General features: G+C 37.5%; 1 pseudogene; it reads right to left on the bottom strand.

The window, feature by feature from the left end:
- Positions 1-15,499: 15,499 nt before the first annotated feature.
- On the bottom strand, positions 15,500-15,598 carry LOC132315383 (small nucleolar RNA R71; annotated as a pseudogene).
- Positions 15,599-25,569: the final 9,971 nt, after the last annotated feature.

Genomic DNA, 25,569 nt, shown 5'->3' on the forward strand with positions numbered 1-25,569 from the left:
GCGGGATTTCTTTCCAAAAGTCCAAGAGTTTAGATCGATGTGGCTGTCGGAACGATTGGGTGAGAGTGGAAGAGAGCGTGAGGGCTTGAGAGTGAAAATAGTGGAAGAGGCGTGAGGATGAGGATGGAAGAGGCGTGAGAACTGAAGACTTTAGGTAAATAGATGTTAAACGACATAGTTTGATGGAAATAAATTAATTTTATATATTATATTTTAATTCTTACAAAAGCGGCAAACAATAGATGAAGGCTAAATTTTGCCGCTTTATTTTTTTGTGGAATTGGGGACGGGCTGTTTATGGTTTTAGGGACAGTTTTGTAGTCCGTGCCAAAAAATAATGTTTTAAGCACAGTTTTAAAGTCTTTAGGGACAGTTTTAAAGACTGTGCCAAAAAACCATGTTTTAGGGACAGTTTTTAAAGACTGTCCCTAAAAAAGCATGTTTTAGGGACAGTTTTCAAGACTGTCCCTAAAGGACTGTTACTAAAACTCATATTTCTTGTAGTGCAGGCTTAGAGCTTGATCATGTTGATGCAGATACAGACAATCACTCTTCCGATAACATAGGATATCCTAGCTATTTTAATTTTGGATTTTAATTCTGTAAATTTATACAAGGTTTTGGGATTAGGGGTCCACTAGGTGGATTTCCGAGTTGTACGGTTTTAAATTATACTTAATTTATTATTTCAAGTTTGAGGATTCTTATTTTATATTTCTTCCAGCGTTTTATTAATTTATTTTTAATTCAGTTTTTATTTTTTGCTTGTTTACATATTAATTGTTTGGTATCCCTCGGATCTGTGCTCGGACTTGATCACCCATAGCTCTAGAATCGAGGGGTATCACAAAGTTCTATATCGATCCCGATACACCTTCAGAAGTGCCCATCCCAGGCCATCCGTCTACACAAGAGTTTAAATCTACAAAAATAAAAGAAGTATTGAGTGACCTGTTAGATGTTTCAGTGACAGACGTTGTAAAGGTAGCTAAAACACAAGGGGTCTTGATAAAAGCACATCGGACGAAACGTATTTTAAAGTATGTTCCAAAAGCTCAAGGACAAGAAGGGCAGTCACCTGTCATTGAGATACTTGAAACCAATGAATTTAAATTGAAGATGTCACAAACCAAGGAAAAAGAAGATCTGCAAAAGCTGCAAGGAGAGTTAACCCTTCCTCTCACTAAGATTCAAAAATCTTCATCTTCTAAGCCTTCGTTAAAAGGGTTCATGCGGCCTTTTCAATCTCTGGTCGAATATGGATCACTTCCAAAACAAATGACTGATAAAGGATTCGACCCTAAAGCATACCAACTCTTAGCTAAGGAAGGGTATGATTTTACAAATCCTACAGGCCTTGGAAAATTGAATTCTGAACTCACCGGTAAGAAAGTGCATGGCCTCAATGAGACACAGAAGAAGTTGAAGGAACAAGGGCATAAGATCATTCCACCCAAGACTGGTCTTGGTTTCGCAGCATCTGAACCACTTCGAATTCAAATTACAAAAAATGATAAGAAGTTAAACACTTTATACATTTGGTTTGAAGAAGTTGACGATGAACAAGATCAGCAGACTATGCATCAAAAATTAGTCTTTGACCGTATAGGAGCTCCATGTACTCGAACATCTGTATTCAATAAGTTGTCGAGCCAAGAATCAAATGTCTCAAGTTTTCATGTCAACAGTTTGCCTCGTACCTCTATTTTTAACAAAATGAGCTTTCATGACCAAGGAAGAAAATCTCCACAACCTCAATCTCGAAAATCAGTATTTTTTCGAATTGGTACTATTAATGATGCACCGCTAAGAAGCAGCAAGAGTGGAAAGTTAGAGGAAGCTAACATTGACGTGGTGAACAATAGTGAAGTTCAAAGCTTGGTGCCCTCACGAATGAAACATAAGACAGAGGTAGATATCACTAATGATGTTACACTAAAAGCTTGAAGGCAAACCATTGTATTCACTAATTAATCAAAAGAAGTGGATAGAACAGAAGACACTGGCGAATCATCATGTGTTACTTCATACCACACCACTGTTGAAGAAGAACCTGACTCTGAACAACTAGATGAAATCGAGAAAGGTCCACCAACACTAGAAGACGGGGGGCAGGCTACTGTTGACCAACTCAAGGAAATCAACTTAGGGACTGATGATCAACCCAAACCAGTTTTTGTTAGTGTATTCCTAAACCCCTCAGAAGAAAATGATCACTTTCAATTATTGTCTGAGTACAAAGATGTTTTTGCTTGGACATACAAAGGAATGCCTAATCTTGACCTTAAAATTGCAGTGCACAATCTTGCTGTCAAACATGGGACTCGTCCGATTAAGTAGTATCAACGTTTCTTCCGTTTAAAGCTAGTTCCGAGGATAGAGGAAGAACTCAACAAATTAATTGAAGTAGGGTTCATCCGAGAGGTCAAATATCCGACAAGGATTTCGAGCATTGTTCTAGTAAAGAAGAAAAATGGACAGATTCAAATCTGTGTGGACTTTCGGGAGTTGAATGAGGCATGCCCAAAAGATGATTTTCCTCTTCCCATCCCCGAGCTCACTGTAGATGCAACTACGGGGCATGAAGCTCTCTCGTTCATGGATTGTTACTCCGGGTACAATCAGATAAGAATGACTCCGAAAGATGAGGAACTAACTGCCTTTCACACTCCTAAAGGCATACTGCTACAAAGTTATGCCCTTCGGATTCAAAAATGCAAAAGTAACATACCAGCGAGCCATGCAAAGGATCTTCGACGACATACTCCATAAGATTGTTGAATGTTATGTTGATGACTAGGTAGTTAAAATGAAAGAACGAAGAAATCATTTACAGAATCTACGTACAGTTTTTAATCACCTCCGAAAATATCAGCTCAAGATGAATCCCCTTAAATATACATTTGGTGTGACTTCAGGGAAATTCCTGGGATACGTCGTACGTTATCGTGGTATTGAGATTGATCCTAATAAAGTTGAGGCCATTCAAAAGATGCCGCCACCAAATAATTTACATGAACTTTGAAGTTTACAAGGTCAACTTGCGTTCATTCGTCGGTTCATCTTAAATTTAGCTGGTCGTTGTTAGCCTTTTAACTGACTCTTGAAGAAAGGCGCCCCATTCAACTGGGACCAATCTTGCCAAAATACTTTTGATAGCATCAAAAAGTACCTTCTCAATTCTCCGGTATTAGGAGCACCTGTACTTGGAAAACCACTCATACTTTACATTGCTATGCAAATCGTTGGGCGCCCTACTTGCTCAAAATAATGAAGAACATAAAGAGAAAGTGTGATACCCCCGGATTTCTAGATGCGGGTTGGCCAGGCTCATGCCCGATTACTCGAGGATATCAAACCAATTAGCAATAATCGAATACAGAATACAGTTAAGGAAACAGGAATAAATAAAACTGCTGAAAAGAAACTAGAATGATAATCTAAAACTGAAAACCTCAAAATAAAATTTTAAATTAATAAAGAATTATTCTGATACATCCAAATTCTCCATTTCTAATACAACTCGAGAATCCATCTGGTGGACCCCTAAAAACTCCAACACTGAAATCATCAACTAAAGAACTCCACTGCTAAATCATGAAGAAGCTCCTACTTCGTCGGAAGAATGAGAAGCCGTCTCTGCTCAGCACGAACAAGATCTAAGACCTGGAACCGTCCATTACCTAAAAAATAATAATGGGTCAGGCCCACGAACAAGTTCTATCCTAATTACAATCCAAACAGAGACCCAATACGCAGATACATACTAGATGTCTCTACCATTTCTATATAGTCCGTAATAGATAAATATATATCCACACTACAGTACTCTCACTAAACTATGCTGAGGGTCTCAACCTGAATAGAAGGCAACATGCAATACGCACCTGAGTGGGCATGACTACCTAAGCCTAACATGGTATACCTCAACCAACATAGCTAGCTACGCATCCTACTGCATATACGCACCCTAATCGTCGACTATGAGACTCAAGCTCAGATCGCGGTACCATAATAATATATTTAAAATCCATTCATATCCATCCATAGGAAATCCAATAAATCGTTCAGCTTTTTCAACTGCACAGACTTATATAAGAGATCCCATAAGTCGTTCAGCTTATTTAACCGCATAGACTTAAACATAAGGAGAATTATGTTTTTATAATTCGTACCCTTATTCCAAAATAGGTAAGACTGAGTATTTTGAATCAGTCTGTCCCTAGTATGCCACTGTCCGATACCGGTGCATATAATCCACAAAATCCATATAATTGATAGAACAGGTAAAACTGTTCACCAATTAAAATTCATAAGGTAGGAATTAGCGTTTTGAGCTAAACCATACCTAGTATATCACCGTCCCATACCGGTATATACAATCCTCCATATCCATGTAAATTACAACATAAAAATAATAAGCAAGTAATTTACAGTCCAAAACCAAATATCCATATCATTACAGAAAAGTGATTAAAGTTTCGGCAATTTAAATCCAAGATCCAAACCATGTAATTGCAAGAAATGGTTTAATAGTTCAACAACTAGCATCCAGAGCATACATAGATCAGTTTTAATAAATCAACAACTCTATTATGCATTTAAATAAGTTTTATAATCATGTTATAGTCCAACAATTGCTAAATTAATTTAAGCAATTTAGTTCCTTCCATCCGGTAACAGCATACTAAATTCTATACTCGTATTCTATTTTATCCTTCAACACGGAGCCATACACTATGCCCCAAGTCCAATTTGTTAATTAAAAGACTTCACCATGTATTTAAAACTTAATTTGGAATCATGATATAGCACCTTAAATTGTCAAATTAAAACTAAACAATAAATCTCCTTCCAGCCGTTAACCGTACGCACAGTTGTTAAAATAGTGCACTGTTAATTCCATTCACTTAGAGGTCAACCTTACTCAGTTTAAGGATTTAATAACGCCCAAAACCAGCTTTCTAATCCTTCTATGAAACCCCAGAATCAACATAATCATTCCCATGCTCCAAAGTATCAAACAGTTCATAGAAAAACAAAAATACTCAGAATGTGTACTATTTAAAATAGCCTTCTCTAAAAAACTGGAGAAGGCTCTAAACACCTAGAGCCTTCTCTAAAAAACTGGAGAAGGCCCTAAACCACCTAGAGCAGGCTCCCACATTCTAGAGCCTTCTCTTTCTTCCTTTGAGCCTTCTCCTTTGCTTCCTATTCCACTTGTATAATTGCATCTCTCATGCACTGAGAGCTTATAACAATACCTAGGTTGCATGTTAATCATTTTAGTTTACTTCCCACACAGTTCCAGAATCAAGAATCATCCACACAGTGCACCCAAAAAACCCAGTATACGTCAAAATAGGAGAAAATAGGAGAGAGACTGCTCTTAGAATGCAAGAGCAAGCTCTTGCAAGCATGGAGCTGGCTCCATGCCTTCTTGGAGTCGGCTCTTCAATTCCAACAGCCGGCTCTTCATTCCTCTGAGCCTCTGTTCTTCTCCAGCCCCGTTTTCCGACCATCTACTTTAACACCGACCACTTTCAATCCCGCTGTTTGTTTTTAAAACTGTTACTAGGAGTCCTAAGTGAGTCCAGAACCATCCCATACTCTTACTCAAGTCAGTTTGCATTAAATAAAACCTTAGAACATTCCCCGATCAAACATGCTTAGGAAGAGCAAACATTATAATCAAACCAAACCAAACTTGCATGGACTGTAACAAAGTAAATTCACGCATACAGAAAATTGATATAGCATATAATAAGCATCTAAGATTCAATTTAATAACCAATTAAAACCCTAAAGACTCTCTAAGGATGCACAGAACACAAGCAACGGGAGAGAAAAATGAAAGAACTTGCCTTTATAGTTTTGGATTCAAAACCATGTCGCCGTCTGCCTAAGCTTTCGGACGATGTCCAATTCACTGTTCAGTCTCCTATGGCTCAATCTTCCCTTCTCCTATGTCTGTTCTTCAAGCCACAGCCAAGCCCTCACCAAAGTGGCTCTGTTTGTTTTTCAAAATCTCTTTCTGTTCCTCTCTATTTTCTCTCTATAATTCTGAACGTAAATAGGGTCTGTGTTTGCTAAAACCCTAAGGTGACATACTGCTCTATATATATATAGACTTAACTGAAACCCTACTCCCTGTAGGATTAAAACAGAGCCCTAATCTAAATCCTAGTCGGCCCATAAACAAAGCCCACGTTTAAAATCTATGTCGGCTACACTTAGGTGACGTCTAAAAATTCACTAAACTTAATGACAATAATTTAAACCTAACAATGAAATTAACGCAACAAATAATAATTTAAACCCAAATATTACAAATAGGTCCAATTATTCAAGTAAGAAAAATTAAATTAATGCAAATGTCCCAAATAACAATTTAATTCAAATAAACACAATTAAAGAAAATAATTCATTTAAATAAAACAATTAATTAAAATATCACAACTCAAATAAACAATTTGACACATAAGCACATATCCACAAAAATCAATTTATAAATGCACATAGAACCAAATTTAAATTCCAATTTTATCCTTTTGAAAACTAGGGGTATTACAGAAAGCCTTGTATTACTTAAGTCGCAGGCGCACCCCAACGGAGTGAAATTATCCTCCAATTCTTATCTTCGCCCCTAAAACATTGAGGCATTATTTCTTGGCTTATACAATACATCTTATTGCAAGAGCTGATCCTCTCAAATATGTCATATCTAAACCGGTTCTTTCAGGACGCTTGGCGAGGTGACTAATTTTATTTAATGAGTTTGAAATTGTTTATGTGCCATGAAAAGCAGTGAAACGACAAGTCCTAGCTGATTTCTTAGCTAACCATCCTATTCCAGCTGATTCGGAAATTTCTGAAGATTTTCCTGATGAAAAAGTCTTCCTTGTGGACATCCTTCCTCCATGGATGATGTTTTTCGATAGGGCAGCACAATCAGATGGGGCAGAGCAGGTGTAGTTTTTGTCTCTCCAAAAAGACATGTTATTCCATACTCTTTTGCACTCGCTGAAAACTGCTCAAATAATGTAGCTGAATATCAAGCCTTGATTATCGGCCTTCAAATAGCGAATGAGATGAAGGTCACGGATCTCGAAATATATGGAGACTCTAAGTTGGTGATCAACCAACTTCTTAAAAAATTAAGAAAGATGATCTAGTGTTGTACCATCGTTATGCCTCTCATTTGTTGAAATGGTTTGATAGCGTCATGTTAGAGCCGAGGAAAGAAAATTGAATAGCTGATGCTTTGGCAAATTTAGCTATAACATTGGCTTTAACTGATGAGGACCTAGTTGATGTTCTTGTATATCAACAATGGGTCTTGCCACAAGTCCTGAAAGATAAATTTGAAGAAAGTAATTTGGTTTCTTGTTGGACACAAGAGGAAGAAAACTGGAGATTCCCTATCATTGATTATCTGGAACATGGAAAGCTTCCCGAAGACCTGCACCACAAGACTGAAATATGGAGGCAAGCACCTCGTTCCATCTATTACAACGATACGTTGTATAGGCATTCATATAAGGGTATTTTCCTTCGCTGCTTTAGAAATGACGAAGCAACCTACGCAATGAAGGAGGCACATTCCGGGATTTGTGGAGCCCATCAATCTGGTCTGAAACTTCACTTTCCCGTCAAAAGAATGGGTTATTATTGGCCCACCACGGTCAAAGAGTACTTAGAGTATGCGAAGATGTGTCAAGCTTGTCAATTCTATGCTAACTTCATACATCAACCACTGGAGTCGTTACACCATACTATGACGTCATGGCCATTCGATGCATAGGGATTAGATGCAGTTGGTCCTCTAGAAAAGTCTTCAAAAGGCCACTTGTATATCTTTGTTACTTCTAATTATTTTTTTAAATGGACGGAAGTTGCACCCTATAAACATGTGAAAAAGGAAACAGTTGTTAATTTCATCAACTCTAACCTTATTTATCGATATGGTGTTCCTCGATACATCATCACTGATAATGGGATGAATTTCAAAAAAAGTTGGGTAACTAACCTTTATGAAAAGTTTGGCTTCAAACAACGTAAATTTTTCATATACAATTTCCCTGTAAATGGTCTCGCGGAAGCATTCAATAAAACTCTTTGTGAGCTATTGAAGAAAGTAGCCAACCAGACAAAGAGAGATTGGCATCAGCGAATAGAAGAAGCGTTGTGGGCATACCGCACTATGCATCATTCACCTACTAAAGCAACTCCTTATTCTCTTGTCTATTGTGTAAAAGTGGTTCTTTCATTGAAACAACAGATCCCTTCGTTAAGGATTGCCATACAAGAAGGCCTTACAAGTGAAGAAAATGTCATCTTACGTCTTCAATAACTGGAAGCATTGGATGGAAAGAGATTAGAAGCTCAACAACAGTTACAGTGCTATCAAGCTCAACTTTTTAAAGCGTTCAATAAGAAAGTTTGACCTCGGTCATTTCAAGTTCGAGACATAGTATTAGCTGTTCGTAGACCAATTATCATAAATCATCATAAGGGAAATAAATTTATATCCAAATGGGATGGACTATATGTTGTTCGCGAAGTTTATACTAACGGCACATATCTCATTATTGATGAAGACGAAGTAAGAGTGGGGCCCATTAATGGCAAATTCCTTAAGCGCTACTACCTATGAAGGCTATGCTCCTGATCGTATGAACATAAACTGCATTATGCTCCTGGCCCACATGAGTTAAAAATGTGATAGCAAAAAAAAAATAAAAATGTCTCTATTGAACTACGTGATGACTTGATCCCTCTTTTGAGGGTACTTAGGCAGTTTAGAATTTTATTCTAAGTTCAGTACGATGAAAAAATGTGCACAACTTGTAAGAGTATAAACTGTGAACAGCTAAACAAATAAACAATGACAACATCTTTGTTAACAAAAAAATGCTCATGAAGTGCGGAGCGTAAAATCAAAATATCTTAAATCGAGCTTATCTCCTTATTCTGATTACAGCCAAGGTTGGAGAGCTCACAGGAAGATATGTGGGACCACTCTAGCAAATGATGGTACGGAGGATCAGAGTGAAGCGATTTCAGTGCACAGCGGCCACAATGGGTCCTAACGGACTAGATGTGTTCCAACGTAAAAATGGGTCCTAACGGACCAAATGCGTTCCAACGGAACAATAGGTCCTGACGAACTAAAATGCATTTCAAAGGAACAATGGGTACTGACGGACTAGATGCGTTCCAACGGAACAATGGGTCCTGGCGGACTAGATGCGTTTCAAAGGAACAATGGTCCCAGAGGGACTAGTAAAGATGCATTCCAATGAACCAGTAGATCCAAAAAAAAAAAAAAAAAAAAAAAAAAAAACGTTGAAAAGAAAGAGAAAAAAAAAATCGTAAAAAAAAAAAAAAAACAGAGGAAAAAAAAAAACGGAAAGAAAAAAATGCGTGAGGAAGAAAAAAAAAAAAAAAAGGAGAGAGAAAGGGAGAGAAAAAAATGCGTGAAAATAAAAAGAGAGAGAAAAAAAATTGCATTATTTGTTCGAGCAGAGACCGTAATCTAACAAGTCTTTAAAGGCTCGGGAATTGATGGCAAACCCTATAACATTGGTGGTATATATAGGCAACAAAATATCTCCTATTTATACTGGGATTTATATAATTCAATTCAAATAGGAAATGAAAATTTTACATTCCAAAGTTGGATAGAAAAGTGAAAAAGGAAATCTTACAATCCAAAGTTGGATAGGAAAGCGAAAAAAAAAAAAAAAAAAAACAAAAAAAAAAAACAAAACAAAACAAAACAAAACAAACTTTACAAATTCAAAGATCAAGTTGGATACTTCAAGTCCCACTTGAAAAATGAGACAAGTCCTATAACGACCCGGTCTTTTTCTTCCTTTCCTTTTTGCTCAAATTTTACGAATAAATTTTTTCCGTTACCTTTTCTCTTCTGTGTTTGGTTTCCCGTCACTTAGTGTTATATCGAGTGCTCGAAAATAGTTTCTGAGACTTTTTTCTTTGAATTGACAACTTCCTTTAAGGACCGAGTCATTTCCACATTTTTCGTTTTTCATCACTATTCACTTTTGTCTTTTCCCGGTTTCCTTTTTCGATGCATAACCTCACTTTTTGCCCTTGGATTTGACTCCGGCTTTGAATGCATCCATGATATCTACATTTTCACTTTTGTAGAAAAGCGTGTTAAATGTTTATTTTTCTTGTAAAGGGCATGGATGCATAATTTTTTTGGTAATTTTCTTAACTTTTGGGGTTTTAGTATAATTATGTAAAGTAATTATTTTTCGTCTTAGGGACCATTTTGCAATTTAATTTAGAAGATATTTTCAAAAAGGACCTTTTTGTAATTTTTGAAAAGTGTGACAAGTGTCACACTCCTATGGAACCACTTGTTGACATTTTGGTGGAACCACTTGGAAGCTTAATCTCTTGACATATGGAGGGTAGAGATTCACCCACTTGTTGGCCTAGGATTGGACCACTTGTTGGCTTGGATGAGTGACAAGTGTATGCTCCAAATTAAGTCTTGCAATTATTTTTAGGCTACTTTGGGATTATGTTGTTAAAGAGGGGTTTTTGTGCAATTGACCATAGATGTGTGTATTGACCATAGTGTAAGAGCACATAGTGAGTGGATGATTTCTATTTCCTCCACTCACACTTAATCTTTTTGTTTCATTCTCTTCCTTACCACAAACCCTAGCCACCATTAGAGAAGCTTGATGCTTAGGCCTTGACCTTGATTTTTGAGGCCCTTCCACTCACCTTTAACCATGAAACTTGGAATACTTTTCATTCCCCTCATCCTCCTCTACATAACCCTTGAAGGGTTTGTCATTTTATGTTGATTTGCCTTGGATTCAAAAGGAACAATCCTCTTATGAGGTAGGGGGTGTTATAGTTTATTTTCCAAGTGTTTTACTTGCTTTTGTATGAAATATAAGTTGTATGCATGTCTTATGTTGATTTGAGAAATAAATGATTAAATGATAACTTGCATCTAACTTACCTTAGACTTGATATATGGCATGGCCATGACTTTATCCTTGTTATATATTAAATTGGGATGATTTAAATAAATTTTCAAATCTAGAGATTTAGTGAATTTAATTTGATTTAAATTTTAGTTAATGGTGTTTTGCTTGTATTCCATTTTAGACTTGATATATGGTATGACCATGACTTAGTCTTTGTTATATATTAATTTGGTATCATTTGAATAACTTTTGAAAATTAGAAATTTAATTAATTTAAATTAATTAAATTCTACATGATGATATCTTTCTTATTTTGCTCCTTTGATTTGATATATGTGATGAGCATGTTATGTCGTTTAACATATAATAATTTGAGGTTATTTGAAATTGATTTAAAATCTAGAGAATTTAATTATTTTTGTTTAATTAAATTCTATCTAATGTCTCCATGGATCTAATTGTGTTTTAGAAGTTATTTCTATATTCAAATCATGGATTTGGACTTGTTGTATATTCACTTGGTTATGTTTTGAGCATAGGATAACATTGTTGTTATATTTATATTCATGAGAACATGTTTTCCTTATGGATTATATTGTTGCCTTGTGTAATGAGTTACACACTTTGTTCCTGACATCTTTTATGTCATAGTAGTTGTGGACTTAGAGCATGTATTGTATGTGTTTCCAAATTCAGTTGTGCATGGTAGATAATTGATTATCTTGTATATACATGTTGATATATTGTTGCCCAACTTGTTGATTTTGGAAACTTGGGGATGTCGTTGTTTAATTACGGCTATGACATGGTTCTAGTACGGGGGAATATCCCTCTATAATCTAATGCGCACATAGGATGGTTACCTGTGGGCTAGTAACCCTAAAGTAACCACGTTGTTGGTCTGATCTGGCGTGATGTCCGAGTATCTACCTTGTTTGATTTCGTATTTCAATTCCAAGTTGATAACTAGATGATGTTGTAACTTGTTCCTTATTTGATTTCCCATTTTAAGTTTCAAGACGTTAACTTTGAGAATTTGTGCTTTATGTGTTGTATTGGAAGTTTCAATGTTGGTTAAATTGCATCGATATGGTGAATTGTATTTTAAATGTTCAAGTGTAGCTTAGGAATGATCATATAGATTCATTTGGAATATAGACGTTAGGTGGCATGATCCACTTAAGTTGTTTTCGTGTTTTAGATTTCAAGTTGAGGACTTTGAGAATCTATATCTTGTTGCCTTGTTTAACATGCTTCTTATGTCGTTTAGAATTGCATACATGATGTGATTTATGCTAGAAATGTTCTAAGGTAGCTTAGGAAGCTCCCTGAGTCTAACCTTTGACATAGACGTTAGGTGGTATGACCCTTTTGAATTGTTTCATGTTGACGTAAAAATCTTGATGAGCGCTGAAAAGTGCATATTTAAACCCCTTAAGCTTAGGCATTCTAGCACATTTATCTATCTTACTTTAACATTTTAGATTGATTTCATGTTATTTCCATTTTCAGGCATTTATTCCGAAAATAAGCTAACTCAGCCAAATAAGAGCTAAATTGAAGCAATTCTGGGATTCAACAAAGAAAAGAGCAAAGTGGAGAAAGAGGGAAGCAAATGAAGCCGAAGGTGACAAGCAGCAAAGTTCGATCGATCCAAGTTCAAGGTTCGATCGATCGAACAATGATCGATCTCAGCACTTCAAGATAGATCTAAGCCAAGACCCAAAAGCATAAAGTCCAAAAGTTCGATCGATCCAACACCATTCTTCGATCGATCGAACACTTTTGTCCTTATTCAAATGATTGATCCTATCCACAGCTGTATCACCCACTAATCACTTTTGTCCTTTTCCCATAAATATCTCCCAAAATATCTCGGATTTGTCTTTTCCCAGAAAGCTCAACCAGTTGGATCGATCCAGCCTAAGTTCGATAGGTCTCAGCCAGCTCGATCGATCCAAGACCAAGGTTCGATCTATCGAACTTCCTCCAGTGCGAAAAAGTTAAATTTCCATCTCATTGAAAGTTATCCTTTATCCAATCATTAGGGAATATTGTGTGCACGACCCTAGCTCATTTTGGGTGTCATTTTGACTTACCTATATAAGGATATGGATTGCTTTTTACAAGGAGAGCCAATTTGATTTTCATATCATCTCTTAGAGAGGAAGCATAGAGAAGGAGGCTAGAGACACCAATGGAGTTCTTCATCAACAAGGAGCAGATTTTAACCATAGAGTTAGCCCTTGAGGGTTGGAGCAACATCACCATGAGCGGCTAGACATCCTCTTGGGGCTAGAGTTAGCCCCAAGCATGCTTTCTATATCTTAATCTTGTGTATTATTGAGGGATTAGTGTTGTAATTAATGTTTTGACACTTTGATATATTTAGATCCTGTTTATTCAATGATTTATGTGGTTTAATACTTCCAATTGATCATTTCATTCTATTCATATGTCTATGTATGCTAGAATAGATGTTCATGTGCTTATCTCTAGATTTTGTGTTATTGATGGATGTCTATGTGTATTGATGCTATAGATTTGGAGATTGTCAAAACATAGTGTTTAAAGGAATGCTCTTGTGATTCTCTTGATGGTTCATACTTATTTCTTGATGGATTGTGCCTCTCCCCGAGTTTATTTTCATGCTAGTAATGTAGTTGTAGTGTAGTGTTAAATGGGAGGACTATCCATGCTTGTTGTTTGATGATCCAAGCTTTTGAATGTAAGTAGCATATGTCTGTATCCTTATGTTGTATTTGGATTGTGAGCTTAATGAAAGGATTAATGACTTGTTTTGATCTATTGTGCCTTTCACATGTTGTTTAGACAATATATGCTTCATTGCTTAGATATATTGCGCCTTTCACATGATGTTTAGACAATACATGCTTAACTAGTCATCCTTGCTTGTTGAATTAACAAAACACATACACACACCAATATTGCAACACACCATTTGCCCTCATTAATCACTTGTCAATGATATAGAAATGCATTGCTTGGTGGTGATCTCTAAACCCCAAGATCTCTCTCTTTTACTTACTCTTAATTGCATTCTTTTGTTATCACTTAGTTTAATTTAGTTATTCTTTAATCAACCGACCAACCAATTGTTTGATCACTCGACCTACTAGCCCTAATAACGACTCCACGACATTGCTCGATCCTCCAATCCCTTGAGACGATCCCTACTTGCCCTAACTATATTTATAGTAAAAGGTAGTAGTGGTTTCTATAAATGTAAAACTCTTGGCCCTCGCCTTAAAATGCACACTTTTAAGCTTGTGGTGTAGTGACACGAACCAACAAGTTTTTGGCGCCGTTACCGGGGATTGATTGATTAGATTAGGCAAGATTAGATTTGTGGAATTGATTAGAATTAGTACTCTTTTGATCGTGTCTTTACTTTACTTCTATTTTTCTTTTTGGTTACTTATTGTTTTGTTCTTACTTGACAAGGTGCATTGTTGGAGAGGAAGCAAGCAAAGGACTCATCAAGCATTCAAGCAAGCAAAGAAAGTAAAAAGCTAAAAAATTCAAAAAAAATTGCTAAGCTGAGCTATAAATATAGAGTTGAAGTGCTAAAGGACCTTTGTGAAACTTTCTTTACTCAATCCCTTAGTTAAATCGTCGGCCCGCATGGAGGCTTATTTTTAATTGTCTTGCATCATTGTTGTTAAAGCATGGGAGTATGAATTAAATGTGTGTGGAAGAAGTCTAATTGCATTGTTGTGAAGGCATAGTGTTTGTCATTCTTTGTGTTTGTTGTATTTTGCATTGTGCATGCATGGACATCGTTCATTGAGACCAACTCTTGTCCCTCTTGATTTGCATCTTGAATCTACCGTTAGAAATCCCAGGGGAAGAAGAAGTTCAAATAGAGTCAATCTATCAATGGATGACCATAATGACAATCATGTTAAGAACCTTGGTCACATAAACCAACAAGGTATCCTTCATCCCAATGTGCACAATGAGAACATACAAGTATCATTAGGCATGCCTAGGCCATTCATTCACAAACCACCACAACAACAAGGCCAAGTTCCATATGGAATGCCAAGGCCAATGTATGCTCCACAACTTCCCATCAACAATCAAGGAATTCAAAACCAAGGTATTCATGTTGCACCTCAAGTAGCTAATCCACCTCTTACTTTAAAAGACCATTATGTGCCTAATGAGTATAATGCACCTACATGCATCCAATTGCCTCCATTTAGAGCACATCATTATGAAATTAAGCCACAAACCATTGAAATGCTTCCTAACTATCATAGACTTCCAAGTGAATAACCTTACAAGCATTTGGATGAGTTTCTTGAAGTATGTTCCACCGTAAAATATACGGACATGCCGGAAGAGGTTTTAAGACTCAACCGTCTTCCATTCACCTTAAAAGACAAGGCAAAGTATTGGTTTAACAATCTTAGGCCTTTTTCAATCACTTCTTGGGCAGAAATGCAACAAGAATTCTTGAAGAAGTACTATCCGGTTTCTAAGACCAATGCCATGAGAACCTCAATTCGAGAATTTTCACATGGGGATGGAGAAACGTTTCATGAGGCATGGGAACACTTCAATGAATTGCTTAGGAAGTGTCCACATCATGACATGCCCAAATGGCAATTAGTTCAATACTTCTTTGAGAGCTTATCGGACAACTATAAGGGTATGGTTGATGCTTTCATGGGTGGCTCATACATTGATAGGCATGAGGATGACGTGTAGCGTCTCTATGAGAACATGAGTGAAAATTCTTTGCATAGAACACTATCCTCCAAGAATGGTAGAAATTCACAAGGTAGGAAGAGTGTTGGCTTACATCAAGTCAACCATTCAAATGAAATAGCCGCCGAAATGAAGTCTTTATCTCAAAGGTTTGATCAATTTTTTATTAACCAAAACTCGGCGAACCAAGTATCTTCCTTCCCTAACCATTCTCATCGTGCATCAAATGAAACATGTATGACTTGTTCTAGTGTTCTTCATTCTACTTCTCATTGTCCTCACGGACAAGTGCAAAATGAACCTAATGAACAAGTCAATGCAGCTTTTGTGAACCAAGGGAACAATCCTTATGGGACTCACTATAATCCAAGTTAGAGGAATCATCCGAATTTCTCTTGGAAAAACCAAGGAGAGGGCTCAAACCCTCCCCAAGGCGGTTTTCAAAGGAAGTACATTCCACCTCCACTTTAAAACCAAGGATCCCAAGGTTATAGACCTTATCAATCACAAGGGAATCAATTTGCTAATTCTCATTTTCCCAACCAATCTTATTCCCAAGGTAATACTATAAGTCCCACCTTTGAAGAGAAAGTTTTGAATGCTTTGGGCACTTTAGAGGCTAACACTCAATTGCTTCATTCTCACTCTCAATCTATTGCAAAGCTAGAAACCCAAGTAAGGCAAATAGCAAGTACTCTCAATGCAAGAGAGAAAGGAAAGATGCCTATTAATGCCCCACCTAAGCAACAATGTGTTGTGGAAACCCATTCCTCATAGGAAGGCCACACCATTGAACATGTTAATGTGGTGACTACCTTGCGGAGTGGGAGGATTGTGGACAATCAAGTTGGAATGTCCAATAAAGAGAATGAACCGGTGCAACCTCAAGTTGCCACCCGTCCCGTTTCACATCCCATTCCTTCTTCATTGCATATACATGATCTTGTAAATGAGAAAGTTTTGAAAGATGTATTTGAAAAAGAAATTTGAAAAATGATGTTGAAAAGGTTTTGTTGAAAAATGATTTGAAAACTTCTTGTGTTGAAGAGAGTTCAAAAGAAAATTTTGAAAAAGTGTTTGAACCAAAAGTTCCATTTCCGGATGCCTTAAAATGATCCATTTCAAAAGACAAGCAAAAGGCAAAAACCAATGAAATCATGGAAATGTTTAGGCAAGTGAAAGTTAATCTTCCATTATTGGATGCAATCAAGTAAATTCCGACTTATGCCAAATTCTTGAAAGACTTGTGCACCCAAAAGCGGAAAAACAAGAGTCAAGCACCAAGAAAAGTGGTTTTGACCGAGTAAGTAAGCTCAATTTTGCAACATAACACTCTTCCAAAGTTTAAGGACCCCGGTTCACCCACTACATCATGCGTTATTGGTGATCATATCATTAATCGGGTGCTTCTTTATTTAGGAGCAAGTGTTAACCTTCTTCCATACTCGGTTTATGTCAAATTAGGCCTAGGTGAATTGAACCGAAGTCGGTAGTTTTGCAACTTACCAACCAATCCATTAAGAAGCCTAGGGGTATAATTGAGGATGTTTTGATAAAGATTGATAAATTCTTCTTCCCGATTGATTTCATTGTCATAGACACGGAACCGGTCCCTAATCCTAAGAGCCAAATTCCCGTTATCCTTGGCCGTCCTTTCTTGGCAACCGCTAATGCCAACATCAATTGTAGGATGGGGAAAATGAAGATCTCATTTGGCCATATAAAGGTGAAGTTGAATATCTTTAATCCAATGCCTAATTCATTTGACAAATATGAAGGAAAAGTTAATGTTGTAGATAAATGTTATGATCTTCAATGTCAAGGAAATGAGCTTTTGAGTAAAACCAAAACTTCCAAAGGATCATTTTCAACCTTGCATTCTCAAAATCTTGTTTCAAATTCTTGCTTTGAAAGGGCATGGAAGCCCAAAGGTTGTAATTGTAAAGACAAGGGACCAAAGATTTCTTTTGAGCTTAATCCAACAAGTTCTTCAAAGGACCATTTGTTGGGTGGAGTTCAAAGCATTTATCACCCCAACAAGGAGGGGATGCATTATAAGATCTTTGATCCGGGCTAAAAGAGCCTAATATCTTGCTAGAGACGTTAAAGACTAGCAAAGACATTTCGTAGGGTGTCAAAACCCTATTCCTCCCCCATTTCTATCTTTCATTTCATTTCTTACGAAGTCTAGATACTTGTTTTTGGTTCATATGCATTGAAAGGAACTTTGGTGAGGATTGCATAAGCTTTCATGTCATTACTGAGCATTCTGCATAATTCAATCGATCTCAAACTTGAGTTCGATCGATCAAACTCCATTTTGCATCCAACACTTAGAAAAAATTTTCAACCTTCAGAAACCTGCATCCAAATCACCTCTCTGTCCTATCGTTCGAACTAACTCTTAGGTCAATCAACAGACCTTCGATCGATCCAACTTCCAAGTTCGATCGATCTCATGATTCAACACTTAGAAAAATTTTGAGCCTGCATCAACCTGCATATTTTACCTCTCTGTCTGATCGATCGAAACATTCGAAGATCGATCTGAAAGTTCTTCGATCGATCTAACTTCCAAGTTCGATCGATCTCATGTTTCAACAATTAGCCAATTTTTTTAGCCAAAAACCTGCATATTTTTGCTCTCTGCCTGATCGATCGAATCAGTCTTCATTTCATTATTATGACTTTGTTTTCGCTTTTCAAATTTTCAAAAATCTAAAAATATTTTCACTTTTATTTTCATTTTTATTTTATTTTATTTTTCAAAAAGTTTTCAAAAATTCAAAAATATTCTATTTTAATTAATTTTTAATTATTAGTGTTTATTCAATTTAATTTATTTTTAAAAAAAATAAAAAAAATAAAAAAAAAAACCAAAAATATTATATTTTACTTTATTTTCCAATTTTAATTTTAATTCCAATTTTTACTTTTAACTTTGCAATTTTCAAAAATTTCTAAAATCCAAAAATACTTTGAAGAGAGTTCATCAAAGTTTGATCGATCACAGTTGAGTTCGATCGATCGAACTCTGTCGGGAATGTTTTTAAAATAGAATCAAGGGTTCTCAAGATCGATCATTTAGATTGATCTCACCCTCTCTACAAACCCTTGTTTCCCTCTCTGCGCCGCCGTGCACCCATCATCTTCCCCTTCTCTGGTAAGCCTCCGGTGTCATCAAGCTTCCCGAATCACTCTCTCTCGTCTCGGTTTCATCTCTCCCACTTCATCTCCAATTTTCTCTTTGGTTGAGGTAAGAACCGAGATCTACTTTGATACTTGATTTGATTTAATGCATACATGTTCTATATATTTGATTTAGGATGCTTAGATAATCAAATCCACCATTTTTGAAGCTTCGAAGCACTGTATTTCCATATATATATATGTGTGTGTGTGTGTGTGTGTGTGTGTGTGTTGCTTCGTGTATATATTTTGCATATTTTTTAATTTTGATCTCATTTTGGGAGTTTGGGCCTCGTTCAGTGATGGGGATTTGTTGATTTGATGTGTTGTTGGGCCCACGAACACGTTCGTGTGGGCCCCATGCTTCCAAAGTCACATATTTGTGACATTTGAGTTTTCAACGTCGCACAGTTTGATCGATCGAACTTATATCTCCAATCGATCTTGGGAGATCGATCGAACTCATATCTTCGATCGATCGAAGTTGTGGGATCGATCTCACTTACTTTCGATCGATCCAACATTGGATGCATCTCATACTTACATTGTTTAGCATGTTTCACATTCTACCACTTGCATAGATTCATGTCATATTTATTTTGTTTAGTTTGCTTGACATAAATGTTTTTATTTCGTGCTTAAAAATTTCTTATTCTGGTACTAACTCCCATTGCAAGTTTTTCTTTTTCTTTTTTGCAGGCCATGGTTAAGAGGAAGACCGTTGCCAACAGGCAACACGGGCCCACCTGACATATTAGGCCACAGACAGAGGAGCCAGTAGAGCCTTCTTATGCACAGCGAGAGCCAGCACAGGCTACCCCACCTCAGTCACCATCTCATGAGCCTGAGGATGACTACATACCCTCTACCTCTACGGCTCATCTTGCATTCACTCCATCACCATCTCCACCGCATTATGGGGCTGAGCATTCACATATACCCGCTCAGCCAGCTCATCTGGAACGTGATATGCCTGCGCCTCGATATGGGCACATGACGCTCGACCATGAGTCAGAGTTCGACACGGCCTTCTACTCTAGATCGGTGCTGACCGAATCCACCTACCATGATATCATTCAAAGGGGCCTGGCTGCTATTCTTGCCCCCGTCACAGAGCCGGTCTACCCGCGGCTGGTATGGTTGTTATACCAGAACCTCCGACCATCCCCGCGTACCACAGCCGAGATGGTCACTTCTGTCGATGGCCATCCGATCACCATCACAGTGGACTCTTTAGCCCGCTCTTGCCGCTGTCCACACAGATGTCCTCCAGAGCTTCAGGACACATATCCGAGGCTATTCAGGCCTTCCTATGCCGACATGGCAGTTTTTCTCTCAGGTCACCATGCCAATGGCGAGACCTTCGCCACTTGGACATTCCTTTCTGACGACCTATGGTTTACCGATTCCATTCTCTATCGGAATATATACATGGCCGGGCACAACATTCAGAGGAGGGGCGATTATCTGACAGCCCTCTACTACTTCTATACCGGGCACTGGGTATCCATTCCAGCGCTCATCTGGAGCTTGATGAGGAAGCTGTATGACGAGTATATCAGCAAGGAAACACTCGGATGGGCTAAGTATTTTCCCTTCAGCCACCTCATCACCCAGATTCTCATTGATCAGCGCTACCCCATCCATCCTCGGGAGCACCCCGAGAGAGGTTCCTGTCACTTCCTCAGGAAGGACTAGAATAAGACCTACTGCTTCATTATTACCAGGTTACAGGACCACGCGGTAGTGGTTGCAGCGGAGTTAGAGTTAGAGAAGACACAAGCACCGGCACCAGCAGAGGCAGCAGCAGCACATCCCACAGCGGACGACGCACCAATCGATCCAGTTGCCGAGCATTTAGACATAGACTTAGAGCGCCCTACAGACGACGCAGAGCAGGACTCTCCAGCCAGGTCGCCCATTCAGGAGCAGGAGATGACTCAGGAGCTTTCTTCTGATTCATTTATGCCTGAGGCTCCAGATATGACCCCTGGCTTTGGAGTACGTCTGCAGATGCTTGAGGATGCTGTTGTTACCATCCGAGCTGACCTCACAGCCCACAGAGCTGATTTTGCTGTTTTCCGCATAGATGTCGTGACCATGTTTAGAGATCTATCCAGAGACATCCGCAGAGCCAGACCTGCCCGTCCTACCTCATCCTCCTGAGCTCCCAGTCCTTTCTATCTCATGATCCCTATCTCCTTTTGATACTTTACTTTTGTCACAATATATTATTATTTTTACAGCCGGTCTGTCGGCTTTGATATTTTTGTTGTACCTGCACTTTATCTATTTTATATATCTGTTTTTGCTATGGGTGTCATATATTATATTCTCATATCTGTATATTTGACTCCATTAGGTGCATCACAGTGACTTCAGTGAAAAAGTGCTACCCAATTTTCAGAACCACCCTTATACCTCTCTCATTTCTTTATCTGTTTATCCTATTTACACTTGCATATCCACTGTGCACTAATTATCCCATTTTGTTATCTAATAAGTTTATCCAAGTGCCAATTTTCAGGACCATAGTTCATCCCAAGTTTGGGGGGGCCATGCCACCCACTTCGGATACTTCAGTCCCGATCATTCTTGCTTAGTTGCACTGGTATACTCTTTCCTTTGTTCTCTTGCACATTGAGGACATTGTGCAATTTTAGTTTAGGGGAAATGGTGCATTACAGTGTTAGTTTTAAATTCAAAATTTTGAGTATGACTTGTGTATTTAAGGGATATTTTTTCAATTGGTCCATATCTAGCTATGATTTTGATCTTTTGAGGACTATATTGCTTAAAATTTAAAAATTACTTAACTTGAGAGTCCAATACTCCTTGTATGCCTTGTGGATGCCATTTAGGAGTAAATTTTTCGAAAGATTGAAATCTTGCTTGCATTTGTGGTCTACATCATCCTGATTTTGTGATTGTTTTGAGATTCACTCTAGAATTCTACACTAGTACAGGCGCACACTAGTATTCATTTGTGGCGTACATGCTTTGTTGATTATTGAATTGGTTATATCCCAATTGAGCTAGTAGTGCATTGAAAGCTTTCATTCTTGATAAAGGTGGATAGCAACCCCTTTTCACTAAGTAGCCAGTATTCTAGTCTCATCAAGCACTGAACTTCTCGGGCCGAAAGGTGGAGGGCCCAAACTCTAGGTTAATAATTGAACTTGCTTACAAAAATAAAATAAAAAATAAAAAAAAAAGAAGTTGCAAAAGCAATAAAAAGTGAGGACTTCATCCAAAAAGTGAGAAGTGGGAAATGATTAGATGGTTGTTGTCTTGATTTGTAACCTAGTTGATTTGAGCTTGTAAGTCTGTAGAGGTATTTGAATGCCTAATGCCCTAAAGCCGTCTAGTTTGGGAGTCATTGACCTAACGCTCGACCTCATGAATCGCTAGAAAGCTTAATAGATCAACACATTGCACCATACTTCCATCTTTGATCCTATAAATATGTATATATATATAGAGAGAAAGAGAGAGAATGAAAAGAATAAGCGCACCTAGAACAATGAAGCTTTAATAAAAGGTCCACTTTTTTTCTTGATGATTGGTACTAGATTTGTGTGCTAGTTTGAAGGTAAGGATGTGATTAATTCTTTAGTTGGCTAAGATAGCAACACATTTGATGCCAGTCCACTCAAAAGGATTCTAGAGTTGTTTTGATTTGTATGATCATTTTCTTGATGTGTGGAGGACCATATTTGTTTGCTTGATGTTGAGATTTTAAGAGATTGCTTGGAAATGTTTGAAAAATTGCATTTCTCCTAATGCTTGTTTGCAATATTGGTGTCTCTTTTGAAAGAATGAGCTGAATGTTTGTGGGTACCATTTCTGGAAACCCTCACGAGACTTCACTCGTCCACTAGGGGTAACCTAGGGGTTTAAAAGGCTTGTTGCATATGCTAAGTGCAATCGTGTTCCCTAAGAAAGTGGCGTTATCCATTTATTATTTTCTAGATTCATACTTGTATAGTTGTTTATTTCATTCCTTTACTTTCTAGTTCATTGCTAGGGACTAGCAATATTTAAGTTTGGGGGTGTGATGAGCGCTGAAAAGTGCGTATTTAAACCCCTTAAGCTTAGGCCTTCTAGCACCTTTATCTATCTTACTTTACCATTTTAGATTGATTTCCTATTATTTCCATTTTCAGGCACTTATCCCAAAAATAAGCTAACTCAGCCAAATAAGAGCTTAATTGAAGCAATTCTGGGATTAAACAAATAAAAGAGCAAAGTGGAGAAAGAGGGAAGCAAATGAAGCCAAAGGTGACAAACAGCAAAGTTCGATCGATCCAAGTTCAAAGTTCGATCGATCGAACAATGATCGATCTCAGCACTTCAAGATAGATCCAAGCCTAGACCCAAAAGCATAAAGTCCAAAAGTTCGATCGATCCAACACCATTCTTCGATCGATCGAACACTTTTGTCCTTATTCAAATGATTAATCATATCCACAGCTGTACCACCCACTAACCACTTTTGTCCTTTTCCCATAAATATTTCCCAAAATATCTCGGATTTGTCTTTTCCCAGAAAGCTCAACCAGTTGGATCGATCCAGCCTAAGTTCGATAAATCTCAACCAGTTCGATCGATCCAAGACTAAGGTTCGATCGATCGAACTTCCTCCATTGCGAAAAAGTTAAATTTTCATCTCATTGAAAGTTGTCCTTTATCCAATCATTAGGGAATATTGTGTGCACGACCCTAGCTCATTTTGGGTGTCATTTTGACCTACCTATATAAGGATAAAGGTTACTTTTTACAAGGAGAGCCAATTTAATTTTCATATCATCTCTTGGAGAGGAAGCATAGAGAAGGAGGCTAGAGACACCATTGGAGTTCTTCATCAACAAGGAGCAGATTTCAACCATGGAGTTAGCCCTTGAGGGTTGGAGCAACATCACCATGAGTGGCTAGACATCCTCTTGGGGCTAGAGTTAGCCCCAAGCATGCTTTCTATATCTTAATCTTGTGTATTATTGAGGGATTAGTGTTGTAATAATGTTTTGACACTTTGATATATTTAGATCCTGTTTATTCAATGATTTATGTGGTTTAATACTTCCAATTGATCATTTCATTCTATCCATATGTCTATGTATGCTAGAATAGATGTTCATGTGCTTGTCTCTAGATTTTGTGTTATTGATACATGTCTATGTGTATTGATGTTATAGATTTGGAGATTGTCAAAACATAGTGCTTAAAGGAATGCTCTTGTGATTCTCTTGATGGTTCATACTTATTCCTTGATGGATTATGCCTCTCCCCTAGTTTATTTTCATGCTAGTAGTGTAGTTGTAGTGTAGTGTTAAATGGGAGGACAATCCATACTTGTTATTTGATGATCCAAGCTTTTGAATGCAAGTAGCATATGTCACTATCCTTGTGTTGTATTTGGATTGTGAGCTTAATGAAAGGATTAATGACTTATTTTGATCTATTATGCCTTTCACTTGTTATTTAGACAATATATGTTTCATTGCTTAGATATATTGTGCCTTTCACATGATGTTTAGACAATACATGCTTAACTAGTCATCCTTGCTTGTTGAATTAATTAAACACATACACACACCAATATTGCAACACACCATTTGCCCTCATTAATCTCTTGTCAATGATATAGAAATGCATTACTTGGTGGTGATCTCTAAACCCCAAGATCTCTCTCTCTCTTACTTACTCTTAATTGCATTCTTTTGCTATCACTTAGTTTAATTTAGTTGTTCTTTAATCAACCGACCAACCAATTGTTTGATCACTCGACCTACTAGCCCTAATAACGACTCCACGACATTGCTCGATCCTCTAATCCCTTGGGACGATCCCTACTCGTCCTAACTATAATTATAGTAAAAGGTAGTAGTGGTTTCTATAAATGTAAAACTCTTGGCCCTCGCCTTAAAATGCACACTCTTAAGTTTGTGGTGTAGCGACACGAACCAACAAATCTGTAAGAAATTGAGTCGATGCATGCTCATTCCCTACGAGTAAACTTGTTTACTCACCCCGAAGTTACTGGGGGTTTTGTTCAGGTACGAAGACTTGGTTTGTGATGTTCATAATTGCTTAGATGATTGTAAACTTGAAGGTTTTAATTCTTGTAAAAGTTGGCTTGAAATATCACTTGTAGCCTTATTTGTCAAGATGTGTATATTTGATTCCATTTATATAATGTGTACATGAGTACACTCTTTACAATGTATTTGACATGTATGAAATGAGGCCGGAGGCCAATGATCATTATTTTGTATCGTATGTAATTTTTGGCTTCATGGAATATTATGAAAATGTTGAAAAATGTCAAGTTATTGTGTCACTATGTTTGCATCGGGCGTGGGAATTCCATTTTGATTCTTTTTTAGGGTCTCATTAATCATGTTTGAAGTGTGGCCAATGGCCAAACGGTAATTTGAAATCATTTGTCAATATTGGTTTCAAATTTACCATTTCATATGCATTTTCGCCTTTTTGGCCGTTGGGGGGTCAAATTTTGCATCGGTGGTATTTTTAAGCCATCGACCATCGTAGCACATCCTAATAGGTAAGTTACGTCTGCGTGCATGATCGTTTTCAAGAAAAACCTCATCCTTGGTGATTTGAGCTTCCTATGGACTCATTTTGTATTTTTATTGCATAATTTGGT

This window comes from Cornus florida, unplaced genomic scaffold (genome assembly GCF_030987335.1).
Source record: "Cornus florida cultivar Cherokee Brave unplaced genomic scaffold, ASM3098733v1 CherokeeBrave_3.0.0_Hap2_Chr06, whole genome shotgun sequence".
NCBI classification, from domain to species: Eukaryota; Viridiplantae; Streptophyta; class Magnoliopsida; order Cornales; family Cornaceae; genus Cornus; species Cornus florida.